The sequence below is a fragment of the Paramormyrops kingsleyae genome, chromosome 1 (genome assembly GCF_048594095.1).
Source record: "Paramormyrops kingsleyae isolate MSU_618 chromosome 1, PKINGS_0.4, whole genome shotgun sequence".
In the NCBI taxonomy this organism is placed as follows: Eukaryota; Metazoa; Chordata; class Actinopteri; order Osteoglossiformes; family Mormyridae; genus Paramormyrops; species Paramormyrops kingsleyae.
The window spans coordinates 70,289,279-70,308,195 of record NC_132797.1 but is presented as its reverse complement, the minus strand read 5'-3'; the positions used below and the strand labels follow the sequence as shown (position 1 = coordinate 70,308,195).

Sequence of the window (18,917 nt, the reverse complement as noted above, 5' to 3'; positions counted from 1 at the left end):
ATGAGTTATGAATATGTGGGTGATAAATTATGAAACTTTTTTTAATTGCAGTTTTTACAAGAATAAAGGAATTCTTTGGTTTTCACATATGCCAACTTTGTTTCATACACAAGAGAGTGAAGCATAGATTCACAGTATAGATTATAACAGTACGTGAGGACTTAACATGGATGGATGGATGGATGGATGGATGGATGGATGGATGGAAACTCTTAACTGGGTAGTTGGGGACTAAACCAGGAAGATGGATGGATGGATGATGGATGGATGAATGAATGGAAATTTATAATGGTACTTGAGGATTTGGATGGATGGATGGATGGATGGATGGAAATTCACAACATGCTGATTGGGGACTGAACTCTCCTTAGGAGAGTATTGTGATCTCATTTTCATGAGTGTTTGTTGCAAGAGAACAAAGGACTACTAACCTTGCTCAGCTGACCATCTCCCTTGAGATGGCCAAGGCCACACCCCATCCTTCCCAGTCACATTCCTCCACTACCACGGACGGCTCTGAATAAAGGGTTAAGAACCAATTTAAGAGGTAATTTCGGAGGCTTAAGACCACCCATTTAACTGCGGAACAATCCCCTATAGAACACAGCACTTTTATCAAAAACTTATGGAAAATGAAGACCTACATCATTGCTCAACCCCCTGAATTTCCCTCTGGGATCAATAAAGATCTGCTAATCTAATCCAATCTAATATAATCAAATCTAATCAAATTGAATGGCACCTTATACAAACCAGATGCGGGACTGCCTTTTCCTTGAGGTCTATGACAGAGCAGGGCAGAGTTATTCAATTAGGAACAATGAACAGACAACTACTGCAGCCGCAATTGAACCTTAACGCTTCCGGTTTGGACCGATTTCTAGTTTCTGAATTTTGGCTGTGGGGTCATTATCCGTTATTTTCGATTAATATTATTAAGAAAATGCAAGCTCGTTGCTGCCATGACACTATGGTTTTAGATTGCTGTAAATAAATCATATTTATTTTATTGGAAGTCTAAAGATCCCCATACCAAACATACCAGTGTTTCCCAATCAGGTCCTTTGGACCCACAGTCAGTCCATGTTTTTGCTCCCTGCCAGACAGTGCATGTTTTTGCTCCCTCCCAGCTCCCTGCCAGACAGTGCATGTTTTTGCTCCCTGCCAGACAGTGCATGTTTTTGCTCCCTGCCAGACAGTGCATGTTTTTGCTCCCTACCAGACAGTGCACGTTCTTGCTCCCTCTTAGCTCCATACTGGGTTGGGAAACACTAAACCACACTAACCCTAACACCAATGCAAATGCGGTTTTGATGGATGAGAGATTGCGACCCCTGGAAATAACAGCCCAAATTGCATCCATTAATTGTCTTGTTGATATCTGGTAGGTTATTGTCAAGAAACTTCAGGGATCAAAGGGATCGGGCAAGGGGAGGTTTAATACAAGCACAAGGACCACAAACGGGGACTTAATGGAGCTGGATGGATAGCAGGGGATATGACGGAGGCTTTGGGGTAGGGAGGGTGGGCACTGTGTTGGGGTTTGGAAGGCTTTCGTGTATAAGGGCAGACAGCCAGCTTGTGTTTAGCTAAAAGGATGGCTGCGAACCAGTGAGCGATTGGTGGAACCTGGAGCCAATCCAGAATCGCCGTCGGAAGCCTGAAGATGGACTGCTCCAGGGCCCTCTGATCCACGATGTTCTCTGCTGTTCGCAATGAAGCTGTAGCCACCTGCAGCTTAAGGAATGTTTAGCTTATGGAAACGCATGCTCTCACAGCTGATTCCGACACCCCCGCCGTGACCTTCCTCAGGGGCTCCTGGTCTGCAGGGGACTGCACCCTTGGCTTTACCGACCGATATTTGTCAGTTTCAGCGATATTGTCCAACACAGTAACAGTTATATAGGGTTACTCAATGAGCTTTGTCATTCTAACCTTGAAATACTGAACACAACTGAATAGAAGGGCATAGTACATTAGTTGCAAATGCTTTTATCCAAATGGACATAACAGATGGATACTACTGGCCAAAACAGCAAAAACACCTAACATTTTTGGCATTACGTTAAGTTACTACATGAATATTGGCAGTAATGTTTATAAACAATCATAGAATGTTACAAATATCATACTTTGGACAGCTAAATAAGTAACTGGGGCAACAGTCGATTAAAGTTCGGCAATCTCTAAAAATTGGAAGCGTTTCCACAATTTTGACCACTACTGGATATCCTTATTTTAGTACTGGATTCATCTAAAGCACTTTGGAAACACCCCTGAGATTAAAACATACAATTTAAATTTTTCTTGGTTGTTCCTGAGCCACTACCTCACTGCCCATTAATGCGATTATTCCATCCAAACATACGCACGCACACCATGCAAGCCCAGACCTTTTTGCCTGTAGGCTGCCTGCAATCTGGATTCTTAGCTCAACCCCCCTTGGAGCCTGGAACTCAGGCCATATTCCCCCAAGACTGACTGTATACCAAGCCCACCTGATCTGTTTCTAAGTGGCCCACATCCCCTGTAAGAGAGAAACAAACACGGAGAGCTCGGGATGCTCTCTCTGTCACACTAACTTCTGCTCTTGCCACCACTCGTTTAGTCTCAGGTGGCAGCCTGTGACCTTCCCAGGGAGTCATCGGCAATTTCAAAATGGCCGCTTTTTGTTTCTCACCCTGCAGGTTTCTGCTGTTTAGCCCCCATGTGTAATTCGGAACCAGCCGAATACGACTGAATAAGACCTATGCAGCCCTAGAGTTTTCTCCGCACTCTATTACTTCTGTTCTCTGTAGGGAAATTGCTGAATGCTGTCTTGACAAATCTAAATGGATAATATCAGTCATAGAGATTCTCATGTGTAAATGCAACACATCCAACTCATATCAAAGAAAATGCGTTATGATGAAGTTTATTATGAGTCCATTAAGATACTGCAAGGTTAGTGGCAACGTGAGTCTTCTTCTCCTGCCAAAATAAGTGACAATTTTAATCAAATCACTGTATCTGGAACGATATCAGAGGTGAGCGTGGTGGTCATGTGTGGGCAAGCAGAGCAAATGGTCACCAGGGACTGCCAGTGAGTTTATGGGATCAAGTAGGTTGTTCATGGTAGATTTCACCATGCGGGGCTAACCTCCATCTGGATTCATGACCAAAGGCTGTGACCAGCCCTCTGTAACGTGATCTGCTTCATTGATATCAGCAACAAGGGTCAAGGAACTACAGCACTGTAAGCTTTTCATGAAAGTGTATACTTAGCAAATAACATTATTATTATTATTTTATTTTTATTATTATTATTATTATTCTATCAACATCCTCAACAACAACAACAATAAAAATATAGCTCATAATCATTATAACCATGATGAATTGCATTGCAGCTATAGCTGTTTGCCTAATTTATTGTACATTATTAGTAGCTTGTCCCGCTTAGTGACCTTGTGATTCTGTGCCCCTATTGGTTAGCATGTCGAGGTGCTTTGGCCTGTTTTCGCTTGGGCGTGGCACAGAGATGCTTGCTGATTGGCTGGCCCTGTCGTCTGCGCAGTCCAGCTGCCGCTCCCCAGAGCTGCACACAGGGCTGCATTGTGCTGAGCACAGGGAGGTGGCAGCCAGCTGTGCTGAGTTAGCCTCAGGCACACCCTCAAGCCCCTGGCAAACAGATCAGCCCCCCCGCCCCCCGAACACACATGCACCCGCACACGTGGCACCCTACTCATCTAACTCTTGACACCACACCCTCTATTAATGGAAAACAGCCCCTCCCCAATCCCCCTGCTGCCCTCTCCTCTCTCCGGCCTCTTTTCACAGGCATGGATACAACAAAATGCACAGAGGACTGCAGAAGCCCGACAGGAGGCCAGTAAGGAGCGAAGGTCTTTTTGGGATCTGCTGATGATGTAATCCTATGGGAGAGGAAGGAAAGAATTTCACTGGCTTATCACCCAACACATATGAACTTCAGTTGATGATGGTACAAGGTACTGGTGAACGTCCTTAATTCTGTCATGTCCCCTCCTTCATTTCACTGAAAGAATACTTCAGCCTTTAACTTATATTCTCCTTATCTATTGTTTTTATTCTACTCCCCCCCCCCCCACACACATTTTTACTCACTCTATTTAATTAATCCATACGCTCTCTTTGGCCCAGTCATAGAAGCCAGCCAGGCTTTCATTTCACTGCAAGTCGTACCAGTATATCTGTGCGTATCACAAATGAAATCTTGACTCTCTTGGGGGAAATTATGTTAAAGGACTAGATTTTATCACTGTTTTATGAATGTTAATCATCTAAAGTAAGACTTCCAGTTCAATCAGTTCCTGTTCAGACCCTCATTAGTAAAAGAATGAAGGTGGAGGGACGGATTCCGCGTTAAGTACCTACCAACCACAGCCCTGAAATTTGAACAGTAATTCTGAAATTCAAACTGGCGACCTCTTTAGTCTGACTCTGCAACCACCAGGCAGCCAGCTGCCCCTCGATGGATTCTTCAGAACACTGGGGGATTTTTTTGGGGACTTTTAGCCTCCTGTTGTATCTCCTGCTTTTGAGAGATCCTGCAGGCCTTTGCTGTTTCATTGTGAACCACTGCGTAGGCAGCAGTCAGTCTCTATGATCCAAAAAGCAAACTACTTCCTTTTCATTGCATTTAAAACCTTAATTTATTGATTGAATCATATTGCTTTTACATTATCAAAATGTTGACAACGTTGACTTTGTTTGCGTCAGTGTTGGGATTATGAAAAGTGTCGATTTTCATACGAGAAAATAACTTGATTTTGGTAATTAGTGTGCGGATGAAAAAAAAGACTTTGGACTATGCTTGACTTTTCAGTTCATTCACTCTTCATTGATACTTTTAGTTTCCATAGACCGTAGAAAACACATTAAATACAATGCAGTGTAATTTACATTTTACTGACAAAATTATTTTGCGTTTCATGAACGTTCCTCATAAATGTGACTACCTTTCATGTGGAGTTCTAGTGTTATTCTTATTGCACATGTTTATACAAACTGCTTACATGAAGTATGTACATCACCAAAAATACTATACCCCATCACTCTTTGATAAAACTTATGATTTGCGTACATTTTTAGCTCTTGGGTGGGTCCCGAGTTCTAGCAGAACACAATAAGAGTCCGCGTGGAAATCTCATAATCATGATTAAAGGTCAGGTACAACTATCAGTCCAGAGGAAACAAGAGTTCAAACCATATAATGCTTTTCTCGCAATTCAGAAAAAGAAATTGCCTGCAAGAATCAACAAGCACCACTAATTAATGGAAAACCGATGACTGCTTTGCCTGTATAAAAACCCTGATCTAGAAATTATAAACACTGTAGTTTAAATGAGTAAATGTCTGGCATGGATCTCTAAGTGGGTAGATGTAATTTATGTGCATCAAAAAGAGAGAGGAAAGATCAGCTCCGGAGATGAGGTAGTGTGTGTGTTGGCTTTTTTTAATGAGTGCGTATCCCAGCCCACTGGAACAAGAGAAACTGCGAGACTGTCGGCTCAGTGGGCTGTGGATGTGGAAATTGAATGGGGCCTTTCAGTTCTGCCGCTCGTCTCCCTGGGGGTGAGAGACCGGTTGCCATGGTTATCCCGGACTCCTGCAGCTAATGGGTGGGAGTTGTGTAGCTCTGGCAACCTGGCCTGTTCAAGGCGATATATGATCACAGTGCCGGAGGTGTGGCGGCAACGTTCGCGGACACTAGAGGTCACAGACGTTGCCGTGGTGAAACGATAAAGGGGGCCTCCTCCTCCCCGCTTCTTTACATCAGCGGTTGCATGGAAGATAGGAGCACTTATCACAGGGGAAACAGGCTAATTGCATCTGTGTTACCAGCCTTTCATTTATCTGAACGCCCACAGAAACACCTTGCTCTTCAGACTGTATTTTTTTGCAAAGCTGGGAACACATGTGGGAGAAAAAAAACATTGTTTTCACAATTTTAAACTTTAATATTGGCAGAGTGAGGATTTGGTTTCGAGTTCATCCGATTTCAAATATTTTTTATTTGTTCTTTTTAGACCAAATTGTAATATTATAAAATCAGCTTCTCCAGAAATTCTCTGAAACGTAGACCCAATTCTGTCAAGAGTCTGATATGCTGGCTACAGGTTATGAATGCTCTCTGCTTCCTACTGCCATGTCTGTGAGAGGGAAAAGGAACAGGCAAACAAAATAATGCAGAAGTAGGGTTTTTAAATATCAAATTCAGACAAAGGCCACATTACAGGGAAGCAGCAAGGGTCAAGAAAAACTCAACAAGAATATCCCATTCTTCTGAGAGGATGTTGTCCAGTACCTCATTGTCTAACCTCTATGGAAACCACCGGCAAAGAGATCTCTTCAGACAATTCCACACATTCCACAAATGCTTTACATACTTCAGCTCTGTTGTTTATGAGAGGTGAGGAAAGCAAGTATATTAAACTTCTTGGTCCTCAAACTACTTATCAACAAACAAATTCACCAATTCAAACTGGTGCATCATTAATATTATGGCATATTACAGCTTTGGGAGATACCAAAGCATACCATATGAGGGGGGTGACAAGATGATGCAGTGGGTAGCATTAGCATTTTGTGTGGAGTTTGCATGTTCTCCCTGTGTCATGTGTGTTATCTCCCACAGTCTGAAAATGTGGAGTTAATCTATTTGGCATCTGTAAATTACCCACTGTGTGTGATTGTGTGAATGTGTGTACTCTGAGATTGATCCCATCCAGGGTATATCCCAGCTTTGTGCCCTATTTTTCCTGGGATAGACCCCCCCCCCTTCAGGATAAGCAGTTGGATGATGGATGGATACCATAGATACCTGCACAATAAATTAAAGCTCATGGGAGTTTTACTTACACAAAAATGTTCTGATGAAAAATGATTGGTTTAGAGAGATAGCCAATCAGACTGTAGATGAGGTGAGTCCAAGCAACTAGAGGAGAAGGGACCAACCAATCAGATATCTTGGTCCTGCCTCCTCTAATTGCTTGGACCCACCTCCTCTACAATCTGATTGGTTAACAATTTTACCTTCTGCCCTTAGAACATTTTGCGCAAGTAAAACTCCCTGAGCTAAATTAAAACACATTCCCTGTGAAGACTTCTTAAGGCTTTGGGAGACACCAAAAGGTCACACTACCGGTATCATGCTTAAGAAAGTCGTGGTTCTATGCTCACCGTTCATCCTGTCTTCCACTGTCTAGAAGAAAAACTTCTGCCCACTGCTTGTACCCACCACACACATGATGTTGGCATGTGTTACAAGCAGCTTGTTTATAGCAACCTAGCCATGGCAGGCCACTGCGTGAGGTTCCCCTCTGACGGTTTCTGCTGACAAAGGACCTTCAGACCCACGCTGATGTCTGTAATCAGTCACCCATGGCTCTGCCATTTCCTTGCGGTCCAAACCATCATGCTTTTCAGTTTGACACCTCCACCCACTGTTGCTGTTCTATAGGGACATTTCTCCTTCTTTTTCCCAAGATTACAATGCCCTTGAATGTGACATGAAAGCAGTTTCTGCAGCCTTTGTCACTGAGACACTTGGCAGCACCAACAATTGCCCCCAGATAAAAGCCACTGAATTCTCCCCTTTCAAAAAATGCTCGGCCATAATACCAGACTTGAGAATGTCAACAATTGGTCCACTTAAATGTACATGACAAGAGGACTGCGGGAATGAGATCTGAGTCATTTTCGCTCCAAGGAAGTACTTGCAGGAGAAATGCAATGAAAATAACAGCATTTCATTTTTGCCAGTTTCCTGTTTGTTCTAAACAGAAATTTAAATACTGAATTGCATCACCAGAAAGCCCTTAAAATGGTGAAGCATGTCTAGTCACTCTCAATTGAGCTGGAAATTGCTCTTTATATTATGATAAATTTTGTGAACATGCAGTTAGTTTGGCTTCGCCATAGGAGACTGTAGATTTCTGGTTCTGGTATGATGGAAGTTCAGTTGGCACATGCATAGTCAGCTGAAGATAAGATATTAAGAAGTTCAATGTACCCTTTTCTACATTCATTAATATACGGTCGTAATGTGCTTGAAAATTGCATGATCGGAAGACACTATTTTGCTCATATGCAAATGGAGACGTAATATAAGAATTACGAATCCAACGCTGCATTGGTTCTTGGCTTCTGATTCATTGGAGCTGAATTGGATGTGGGTGGCAGGGCGTCTCTGTGGCGGCGGCTCTCCTATGCTGCGGTTTGAATCCCACCTCTGCTCTAGGTGGAGTTTGCATTTTCTCCCCAGGTAGGCAAGCTCTTACTGTCCAAGGGCATGCAGTTAGGCTAATTAATAGCCCTAAATGGCCCAGAGTGTGTGTATGTACCCTGCGATGGACTGGCATGCCACCCATGGTGGATCCTACCTTGTGCCCAGTGCTGACTGGGACAGTCTCCAGTACCCCACCCATTTCTAGGATTAGTGCTTGGAAGCTGGATGGATGAACTGAATGCTTACTGAAAGCTAACTATGACAGCTGACATTTATAAAGAACATTTTTGAAATGTAGGGAAGACATATTTCTACTTCTTAAAAATAATACCTTTTTCAAGTATAGGCTACTCATAATTTCTGATGTATATTTATTTACCCTTATCTAGCACTTCTAAACTACTTCATTAATTAATGCTTTCTTAGCCGTTCCTGGCCGCTAAACAGTTACTTAATTCAGAAAAGGTGATGCAGAAGACTGTACTTTTCCAGTAGCAAAAGTTAAAGAAATCAGATTTCTCATTTATTGTTTCAATAGCCATAAAGCACTTATAATTATGTGCAAACAATACATATTAATTAGGTAGATGCTGTTTAATTTGCTTATTGAGAACTTTTACCCAAAGTGACTTACACGTCATGCAGTTTCAGCTTTGTATGTGGAAATGCATTACTTCAAAGCTATTTTAACTACTTTGCACAAAGATACAAGAGCATGGACCTCTCTGGGACCTTTGCCTGGAACCTGTTATGCTCAGTCACCTACAGCATTATTTTGAAGCAGACAAAATGACTGCTTGGAACGATACCCAACATATGGTACACAGTGGGTCCCCACGACTCTGGTTGAGATTTATTTGAGTTGGACGGTGCTTGCAGTAGGTTATGCTTGTAAATGAATCCAGCATAGATTGCAATGACAGTGCAGCTGGGAAATTTCATAAATAACCTGAAATTCAAGATGCAAACGATGAATTTAATAGCTGTTGTCTTTATTATATATCTTGCATCAGTGCTGTGTATTGTGGTGCTAGATTAAATAAAGATAATACTAAGGACTAAACACCAGAAGTTCTTAATGTCCAGAGGAATTATTGGCAGTCAAAAAGGAATAGAATCTGCTTAAACAAAGTGTCACTCCTGACCTTCTGTGTATGCTAGAAAACAGAGCTTGCATTACTGAATGGTATCACTTGCAAGTGCATCTCCACAAACACGCAGCATTAATGATGATGTTCTAGATGTCTACCTTAGCATTGCCTTAATTTTAGAGCAGTGCTAAGTGGCTTGCGTTTTTGTTCCAGAACACATCCTCTTGATTCTGCGCCAACAGTTATCCTGTTTTTTTCTGTTGTCCTAGCAGAGCACATATCTTGGCTTATGCTCCGACTGAAATCCTACCTTTCAGTAAAGCTAACCCCCCCATTGGCAGTAAGGAACTTGGCTACAGCAATGACAAAATCTACCACTGTTTGCACTTGGCCAACGTGCCCTTGAAATATGGGAGACCGTCTTTTTTTCACATAACTGCTGACTTGCTTCTAAGTGAGTCTTGTCTCACCAAAAGGCAAAACTGTAGATTTTTACTGACCAGACAGAAGCAATAGCGAAGACGACAGAGAGAAAAACATGACCGCAAGATGTGCCTAAGCTTGCCAAAGACCTAGTAATGGACAAAACAGAGAATTGGGTTTGCCCCAATAGCCGCTATGCATGCTGGAATATTAACATTGGAATGGGTTTTGCGAGGAAGAAGACACAGAGAACACAAACTGCTCAAACAGAATTGGCTGTTTCAAGATTCTTGCTTGTGCTTGAGGTCAGAGCCGGCCAATCAGAGAGCGAGGGGCATTTACAAGGCATCTCCCATTGCTCCTTAACCAAGTGCGCAGCCAAAGTGTTATGTAATTCGTCAGACTTCATAGGTTGCTGCAATATTTCAGCTTAAAAAGCCTTTATAAATTGTCACAGACCTGCAGTTTTTGTCAAAAAAGGATGAATAAGCATAAATCAAGCTTGAGTCAACGTTAACTTTGTAGGACAGCATGCATGACACAAGGATTGCAATATTGCACATACAAACACGCATTAATTCATGCTCCAAATCTTTTTCAGTTTGTTTTTTAGCCTGATTTCAGTTTCAAACAAGATGAATCATCAGGGAAAAAAAGTAAAATGTAAACTTTTAAATAAAATTTATTTAAAAATATTCACAGAATAAAGTGTTAATTACCTTATTTATTTTAGATTATTATTTAGTAATAATTATTTAATCAGTGTTTATGTTTTTTTAATTGTATTTTATTATTTGTGTATTTAAAAGTATATATTTTTTCCCAGTGATATGATGCTTTTAGCATCTGTAAAAAAGGACATTGACTGTCACCGGAAATACAAACCTTCTGTGGAGTTGGACTGGAGCTCGGCGATAGATTTGAAAAAGGACGGCTGAAATGCTTAAAGCCATCTTCAGGCACAGAGCGTCAAAGTAACCCGACGCAGTCCAGCGCAGACCGAAGCCAGTGGAAACATGGCACTGGTTTGTAAGGTACTATGCAAGCTTCCATAACCCCAGCAACTCCCTCACATTACTGGCTTCAGGTTTTCACCAGCTGGCCGGGCTTCCTTGACTCTTTGCCACTGCATGCTCTCATTGTCCAAGCATTTAAAAAACCACAATGAAATGGCTTTAATTTCATCGCCATTTACTAGTCTGCTCTATGGTCTGTGGAGTACTCAGGGTCTACACCCAGACTGCACATATTTTATAAACAAGTCTTGCAGTCAAACCAGTGCCCCCCAGGGAAGTACCCATTAATCAATGTATGCTTCCCTTGAGTATCATTTTGGTTAGTTATACTGTGTTCAGGGCTGCTTTTCCAGTTAATTCGTACATAAGAGCGTACCTAAGCATTCAAGATCAAATTAGCATTTTTAAAATACATTTTCAGTGATTACCACAGTCAAACACTCTTACATTTCCCTAAAACATCTGCCTCTATATGGTTTATTAATATACATTTAAAGAGGCTGTGTACATACAGTTTAATTACTACTGCAGGTTTTGTGCATACTCCTTCATCATACTTCTGAAAGGTCTTCAGCGTACAGTGAAAGGTCTTCAGCAGTCAGTGTTGGTTTATCATGCCGGTAATCACTGATGCTATGTTGTACAGTGCATCTAAGGGTCGGTGGTTCGAATACTACCTATGCTGTGGAGTTTGCATGCTCTCCATGTACTCATGGGTGCAGAAGAGGCAAGGCGAGCAACTGCCTGGGGACCTGAGCTGGGAGGGACCCCGGGGGGAGGGAATTACATTGTTTACATTGTTAAATTGTATTGTACATTTTTGTAAAAGTGAAAATGAAGGGCTTTTGTTTATAATTCTGTTTGTTGATATTATATCTGCTCTGCTTCCGGCCCCCAGGAGCTGCTCTGCTTCCGGCCCCCAGGAGCTGCTCTGCCTCTGGCCCCCAGGAGCTGCTCTGCCTCCGGCCCCCAGGAGCTGTTCTGCCTCGAGCCCCCAGGAGCTGCGCTGCCTCCGGCCCCCAGGAGCTGTTCTGCCTCCGGCCCCCAGGAGCTGCTGTCTCCGGCCCCCACGAGCTGTTTTGCCTCCGGCCCCCAGGAGCTGTTTTGCCTCCGGCCACCAGGAGCTGCTCTGCCTCCCGCCCCCAGGAGCTGTTCTGCCTCGGGTCCCCAGGAGCTGTTTTGCCTCCGGCCCCCAGGAGCTGCCCTGCCTCCGGCCTCCAGGAGCTGCTCTGCCTCCGGCCCCCAGGAGCTGTTCTGCCTCGGGCCCCCAGGAGCTGCTCTGCCTCCGGCCCCCAGGAGCTGTTTTGCCTCCGGCCCCCAGGAGCTGTTCTGGCTCCGGCCCCCAGGAGCTGCTCTATCTCCGGCCCCCAGGAGCTGCTCTATCTCCGGCCCCCAGGAGCTGCTCTGTCTCCGGCCCCCAGGAGCTGCTCTGCCTCCGGCCCCCAGGAGCTGTTCTGCCTCGGGTCCCCAGGAGCTGTTTTGCCTCCGGCCCCCAGGAGCTGTTCTGGCTCCGGCCCCCAGGAGCTGCTCTGCCTCCGGCCCCCAGGAGCTGTTTTGCCTCCGGCCCCCAGGAGCTGTTCTGGCTCCGGCCCCCAGGAGCTGCTCTATCTCCGGCCCCCAGGAGCTGCTCTATCTCCGGCCCCCAGGAGCTGCTCTCCCTCCGGCCCCCAGGAGCTTTAACCAAGTATTCATTTTTTGCTTTGAATTTCAGTTGTCTGGATGGATATCTGTCTAAGTCTGCCTGAGAATAATGCAATGTATCTCATTTGACAATTTTAAAACACATAATTTTGTTATGTTGAACACATGATATGTTTACATTTGTGTTTGTGACAAAATAAGATGCTAAAAAATAAATTATTGTAACAATTGTCTAAGAGTATCAGAGACCTGGACAGTGACCTTGAAAGCCTTTCTCTAGACTTCTGGCGAGGACACAATAGAGAATACACTGTTAATCAGTGCTTTCAGAGTTGTCATTACAAATCAATAATCTGTATCAGAAATTCATATTACTTGTGTTTATCCATCGATATATAGAGTATTATGGCCTGTAGAATGAAGTCCCCAGCATCTATTATTCTTGTATTAGTTTGTATTGGAATATTAATCTTATCGCATCCACTAAAAAGGCATGAATTGTCTATATGAAACTTCATCTCTCCATTGGAAGTTGCATGACAAGCCCCCTGCCTAATCTAAAAAGTGAGAAATTTTCATTATGTCATCAGTTTTCATCAAATTATGTTTTAAGACACAATGCATTAATATGTCAGGATATTTCAGTAAAAGCACAAGAGTTCTGTTAAGTATAGCTGATTGAATTAGGTGTTGTATGTATGAATGTACATACGAATGCATGTATGTACGTATGCATGTATGTACGTATGCATGTATGTACGTATGTATGTAGGTGCACCGCTACAGATTTTGGGCCCCATAAGAGCAGAACATATTGGGCCCCCAATGTAGCTCGGTCCAATTACAACACATTCTAAATGTTTTAGGGCCCCTGTCAATCAGGGGCCCTTGGAATCATCCTACCCCCCCGCCCTCCTTTAGGGCACCCCGTATGAAAATATGTATGTATGATAAGATAAAATAATAAACATATAAACAGTTAGCCAGAAATGTGTTGTTTTATGTGCTGTTTTATTTGGACGTGGTGCACGGTAAAAGTGAAGCCATGTCTGTCCATGCTGACGGTTATAGAGGACCTCCCTCAGAAACCTACATGCCAGCATCCTGAAGGTTTATGGGATTGTTCTGGCAGCACATGACCGGAGTCTGTGAAAAAAAAATAAAAATGTGGAATGTTGTTCCCCAGGGAAGAACCTCCATGTCTTACAAAAACACACCACAACTGTGTTTTGGGGTTTTCTTAACCCTGAGATGCACAGTTCACCCAACACACACAGTATGACGCCAGAGATAAGATCATATGCCTTCTCCTGTAACAGCGCTGCCCATGTGAACATCTCAGCTTAAGACAGAAACAGGCAAATTTTTCTATAATGTTAAGTTAATTGATTTCACATTTTACTCAATTTCATTGAACAGAATAATCTTTACGTAATATTTAGTTTTCAGGTATATTTTTAGAAATGTAAACAGGATAAATATTAATGATGTAACTTACCATAAATTGTATATACTACAAAACAACTTAGGCCTAACTCAGTACATTTAATTTTACTTACAATGCAAGTGAACTTTTATAATGGTCTTATATGAAAAAGATGAGTATGACGATTGATATCCAATATGTAATTCCTCGCTGGAATCCCATTTTTCAATTATCTTTTGCTTTCTTTTTAGATGGTAATTTTTAATGACAATGTAAAATGTTTTATGCTTTAAGGAAAACCTACTTTTTCAGGGGATTATGTAGATAAATAAGATATGAAAGAGTAAGTATGGAAAACTTCCTTTGCGATTGAACTGGTTTAAAAATACTCTCTCTCTCTCTCGTATATATATATAGTGGATGAAGTGGATGGTAGTATATACATATTTGGTTACACAGATACCCCCAATTCATATAAGCAGGTCAAGACAGCTGTCGTCCATATATATTTTGCGAAAAGAACCGAATCTAAGCTTTGATCATTTTAATTATCATAAAAAATACCAATAATAAAACATAATTTAAATTTCCAAAAAAGCAAAGAATCTTAATTCACTAATTATATAATACATTCCATTTCTTAAGAAAATGAACCTCATCTGTTGGCATCTTCGGGAGTTAACATTTTGAAATACGCCACAGGAACGTCGTCTGTTTGATTTCGATTAATAAGGTTTAGGCATCAATGAGAGACATGCAGCTGATACGTGTCTGTCCATTAGGCCTGCTTGTGATAACGGTATTTACCTGAAGTGTAAGGAAAACGGCCCGGCGGTTCTTGCAAGGCTGAGAAGCGAACCAGATGCTGCACACCTTCGCCCACGCCCCCACCCCACATGGGAGCACCCAGATTATGTGCTGTGCTGCGCTCGGCTAGATAAAGAAAATCACATTTGGTGTGGGAGTATGCGGGAGTGGCTTTCGAGGACGGCCTCGCCGTTTTGCTCGGCACACACTTCACTGCCATTGGTTAATTAATCATCTCGTACTGCCTGACGGTGCATAGCAATGAGCCGCATTATAATAATCATAGAGTCCCAGCTTAGGTCTGCTAAACACTATGCATATACGGTTTACTCCGCATATACTTAGTGCTGATCGTATTCAATTACTCATTGACTGTTCAGAGCATCTGACTTAACCACTGCACCATGCATAAGCTTCCAAGATTCAGTATTGACTATTCTAACGTTTTATTGTCATAGGGTTACACACATATTACAGATTACACTAGTGACTTCCAAAGCCCAATCAAAATGTGAACCAAACAATATGTACAAGAGGTAAGCGATGTACAAAAGAAGTAACTTGCATATATAAAAGTAAACAATATGCAACTTATTAAAGAAACAGAGACCCTGTGAACTAGCATTACATAGTGCTTTAGTGACAAGTGAGTTTATCATGTTATTGCATATATTTGCATATTGCACAAAGAATTTTTGCGAAAGCGAAATGGTCCATTATCGTACTTATGTGAGAATCCAATAATAGCACATTGTGGTTTCTCAGACCTTTTCTGTTCCTTTCGAGATTTGTAGCGCGTTCTTTCTCGCAGCCTTTTCTCAGCCTTTCGTTGCCGCAGTGTCCAAAACTGCACTCTAATAGGTAAACGACCTTACTGTTCCTAAACAATATCAATTAAACGTTCTCTAGCGGGCAAAACATTCCATTCACTGTGGCTAACTTTTTCCAGCTTGCTGACGGTCTCGCGTCCGCGTTACTACGGTCGGCGCGCGCCTTCTGACAAACACGCGCCGAGTTATTCCGGGAAGTAGCTGCAGCGGCCAGGCTACCTGGTCCTTGTGGGCCCGCGCGCCGCTTCCCCTCCAATAGCTTTGAACGGTGACCGCGGCCCTGGCACCAAAGGCAGACTTTAGACAGTGATGCTCTGCATTATTAAGGAGGAAGAACCAAGTGAATGCAGCAGCCAAACTGCTGGATGAAACCCTACACCCAAATCCAGGCTTTGGGCACTGGCAGAAACAAAAGCTCAATTGCTCTTCCGACTCCTGTGTCTGTATATATATACACACAAGGTTTTATATATATATAAAAATTTATACACGCAAACTGTCTGGCCGAGCACAGAGATAATCAATATGAAACATCTGGAGTCAAATGGGGTAGATTTTGTTTTTTTTTTTATATTTGCAGTGAGTGATTTTTGTTGAAATTCGCCCTGACAAACTGAGACAGGCATGGTCTGCGTTGCTAGGGAGCAAGAGAAAACGTTCGCCTCGCTCAAGGCGAGGACCACATGCGGCGGAGTGTAAAACTGACTGCGGGCAACCAGTCGAACGGTATATTTTAAATCCCCGTGCAGTCGGCGAGGGGAGAAAATTAACATCGCAATCTGAATAATAAATACATCAGCCTGTCCCTCCCCCTTCCGTAAGATGCCACACGTTTTTTTTCTCTCGACATCATAATTGACCCATAATTTCTGTAAATGGACATGCAAATGAGTGATCGTAAATCACAATAATTTTAAAGATTAATTCCTGCGGCTGAGGAGCTTTGCCAAAGTTTAAGGCCCGGCCCGGCGACTGCAGAGGGCGAGATGTGAACGCAACGATCAGACAATAGCGAGATGGGCGGTAGAAGCTGCTTCTAAAAGTAGGAATGAGGCACATGAGGCAGCCTGGTGGACAGGAGAGCGGAGCGCTGTGCTGGCATCCCAGAAACGAGCGAGACCGTGGGGCTTGAGAGCCAGCCAAAGCTGCATCCCACCGAAGGGCAACTGGAGAAGGTGGGGGTGGATCAGCGGAGCATGGCCCCCACAGGGCAGGTGCGTGTGTGTGTGTGTGTGTGTGTGTGCGTGCACGCGCGCTCGTGTGTGTGTGTGTGTGTGTGTGTGTGCGCGCAGAAGTTCAGGGCAGGCAGCCATTACATCTGTGCTGTTTCAGGCTGGCCTGGAATCTGGATCCTGGACGGAATCGGTGTGTATGTGCATACACGTGTGCGTAAGTGCATTTCACACGCTTTAGCCGCGTTTGTAATTAGTTTCTCGGAAAATATTAGTCTGTTTGTTTTGTATATTATCCACCTATTCCACTTCATTATTCAAGTCTGCTTTTCGATATAGGGTGCAGGGGCGAGTTGGATATTGGGGGGGTACAGCACAATAATTTAAATACGAAGGTATTTTTACTGAGGGGGTGAATTAAGCCACATTAAATATTGGGGGGCTCCTACGCTCCTGCCAGTCTATATAAAACACTCATATATTTCCCTGTCTTCTGTAGATACTTTAATATGTTAGATTTTCGAATATATATAAATGTGCCTACCTGGTGTTTTGGATAGATTATACCAGAAACCCAAGAACTGTATAAGTATTGAAGAAAACAATATATTGTATCACAGTAGACGTTGGACAGGCTCAGCTAGCAGTTGAGGTCATTGATTTGGAGAAACGGGGACTGTCTCTTTAAGGGCGATGCAGCTGGGAAGCTTTCGCTTCGTCCCCTGCAGGTTCCCGGCTCTCCCGGCTCCACCTGGCTGCTCGCAGCCACTCAGCGCTGTGCCACTCCGCAGGGTGTGGGCAGCCTTGGGCGCTGACAGAGCTCCCAGCAGGTATCGCTCTCTGCGAGGACCTTCAGTGGATGTTACTCCAGCTCGGAGCGAAGCAACCCCCGCGCCATTACCCGTCGGTGATCACCTCTGCCAACTCCGCATCACAGGAAGCCTTTAAAACTCCCCTTTTTGGTTTTGAGATCTCAGGCGTGGATTCGTTGCTTTAAAACTGTCAGTGTCATAAGCAGTCTCTTCTATGAATCTGTCTAATTGAGCAATTTCCACATCAACATTACATGTTTGCTGGCATAGAAGATGGCTAAGCATATACTTGAGGTCACCAAAACTTGGACGCACTATGGAGATGTGATGCCTGTCCACTGCAGGGCAAACACACACATAATTATTCACCCTGACAGTGTTTACGCTTAAGAAAAATTAAATGTTAATGATATTTGAAGTGGTATGGTTGGTAGTTGGTGTTTAATAATAGGGACAGGGAAGTGAGCATTTCACGTCTGAATACTCTGTTTAATATTATGTTAATAGTGGCTGTAAGGGTAGCAGGTCAGCGGCAGATGTGATGCCCTGCATGGAAACAGCAGCTGCTTGTCCTGTGCGCGTGGTAACGTCCTGCTAACTCAGGTGCAAAGATGCGCGCAGATAAACCCCCCATCTCCTAACCTCGCGAGTGAGCACGATTATTCGGCCCTTTCTAGCACTTAGATAATTGTCACCGAAAGCGGAGCCGTCATTAATCAGGTTCATATTGTTTGGTGCTATGCAAAACCTCGCTGAACCCAGGCTAGCTGTATTAGGTCCTGAGTGCACATATGGAACAATGGAAAAATGAGGTAATGAAGCCTTTGACTTGCCGCGCACCGCACTCCTTTTAGAGCTAATTGGGAAAAACCTAGAGGGCACTAATTTAAGCACCGTACCGAGTAAATGTAGTGCAACCAAGTATGAAGGGTGAATCAATTCATTACATCTCCACTCTTTCTTCTCCTCTAACAAGTCAGTCTGTTCGGCCTAAGATAAATGCCAGTGACTACCGGTATCAATTTCTTTATTAAATGAGAATTGGCATCATTAACACCTGCTTGTTTCTTTTTTTTAGGGTGGAGATTTTCTCTTTTAAAGGTGCATTAATACTGACATTGATGCAATTATTTTGCAAGTGGCATACCCCATTTGCCTTGCAGTATATATGTTTTAACTTTCCCTTGTATTTGGTGATTTGATAGCAATAATAAAATGAGATTTAAAATAGGTTTAAGTGCTGAATCAACACTGGATTGACAGTCCCATATCTGTATAAACGTACAGGAAAGGCGGCTTAATAATACGGATGTTGTAATGCCAAAAAATCATTCACTGGGAATCATTCACTCGAGATTAAAAAAAACATGACCTGTTTGTACACTTAGGTTGTGTTAAGAGTATGAGTCCTGGGTTACGGTTGTTCTGTTGCTGCTTGAGGGTCTCTC

The 18,917-nt window shown here is 43.1% G+C and overlaps 1 protein-coding gene and 1 long non-coding RNA gene across 2 annotated transcripts in view; one reads left to right on the top strand and one right to left on the bottom strand.

Annotated features, from left to right (window-relative positions):
* Nucleotides 1-13,316: 13,316 nt before the first annotated feature.
* Nucleotides 13,317-15,627, bottom strand: LOC111848577 (uncharacterized). The gene is made up of 3 exons (XR_002839347.2): nucleotides 15,423-15,627; nucleotides 14,656-14,781; nucleotides 13,317-13,568 (listed from the first exon to the last, which is right to left on the bottom strand). It is a non-coding gene; the product is annotated as an uncharacterized lncRNA (long non-coding RNA).
* Nucleotides 15,628-16,360: 733 nt separating this feature from the next.
* Nucleotides 16,361-18,917, top strand: part of klf12b (Kruppel like factor 12b) — a 49,811-nt gene continuing 47,254 nt past the window's right edge. The window contains exon 1 of the mRNA XM_023845097.2: nucleotides 16,361-16,699. The gene's annotated coding sequence lies outside the window, so the exon portion shown is untranslated. The remainder of the gene's footprint in view (nucleotides 16,700-18,917) is intronic.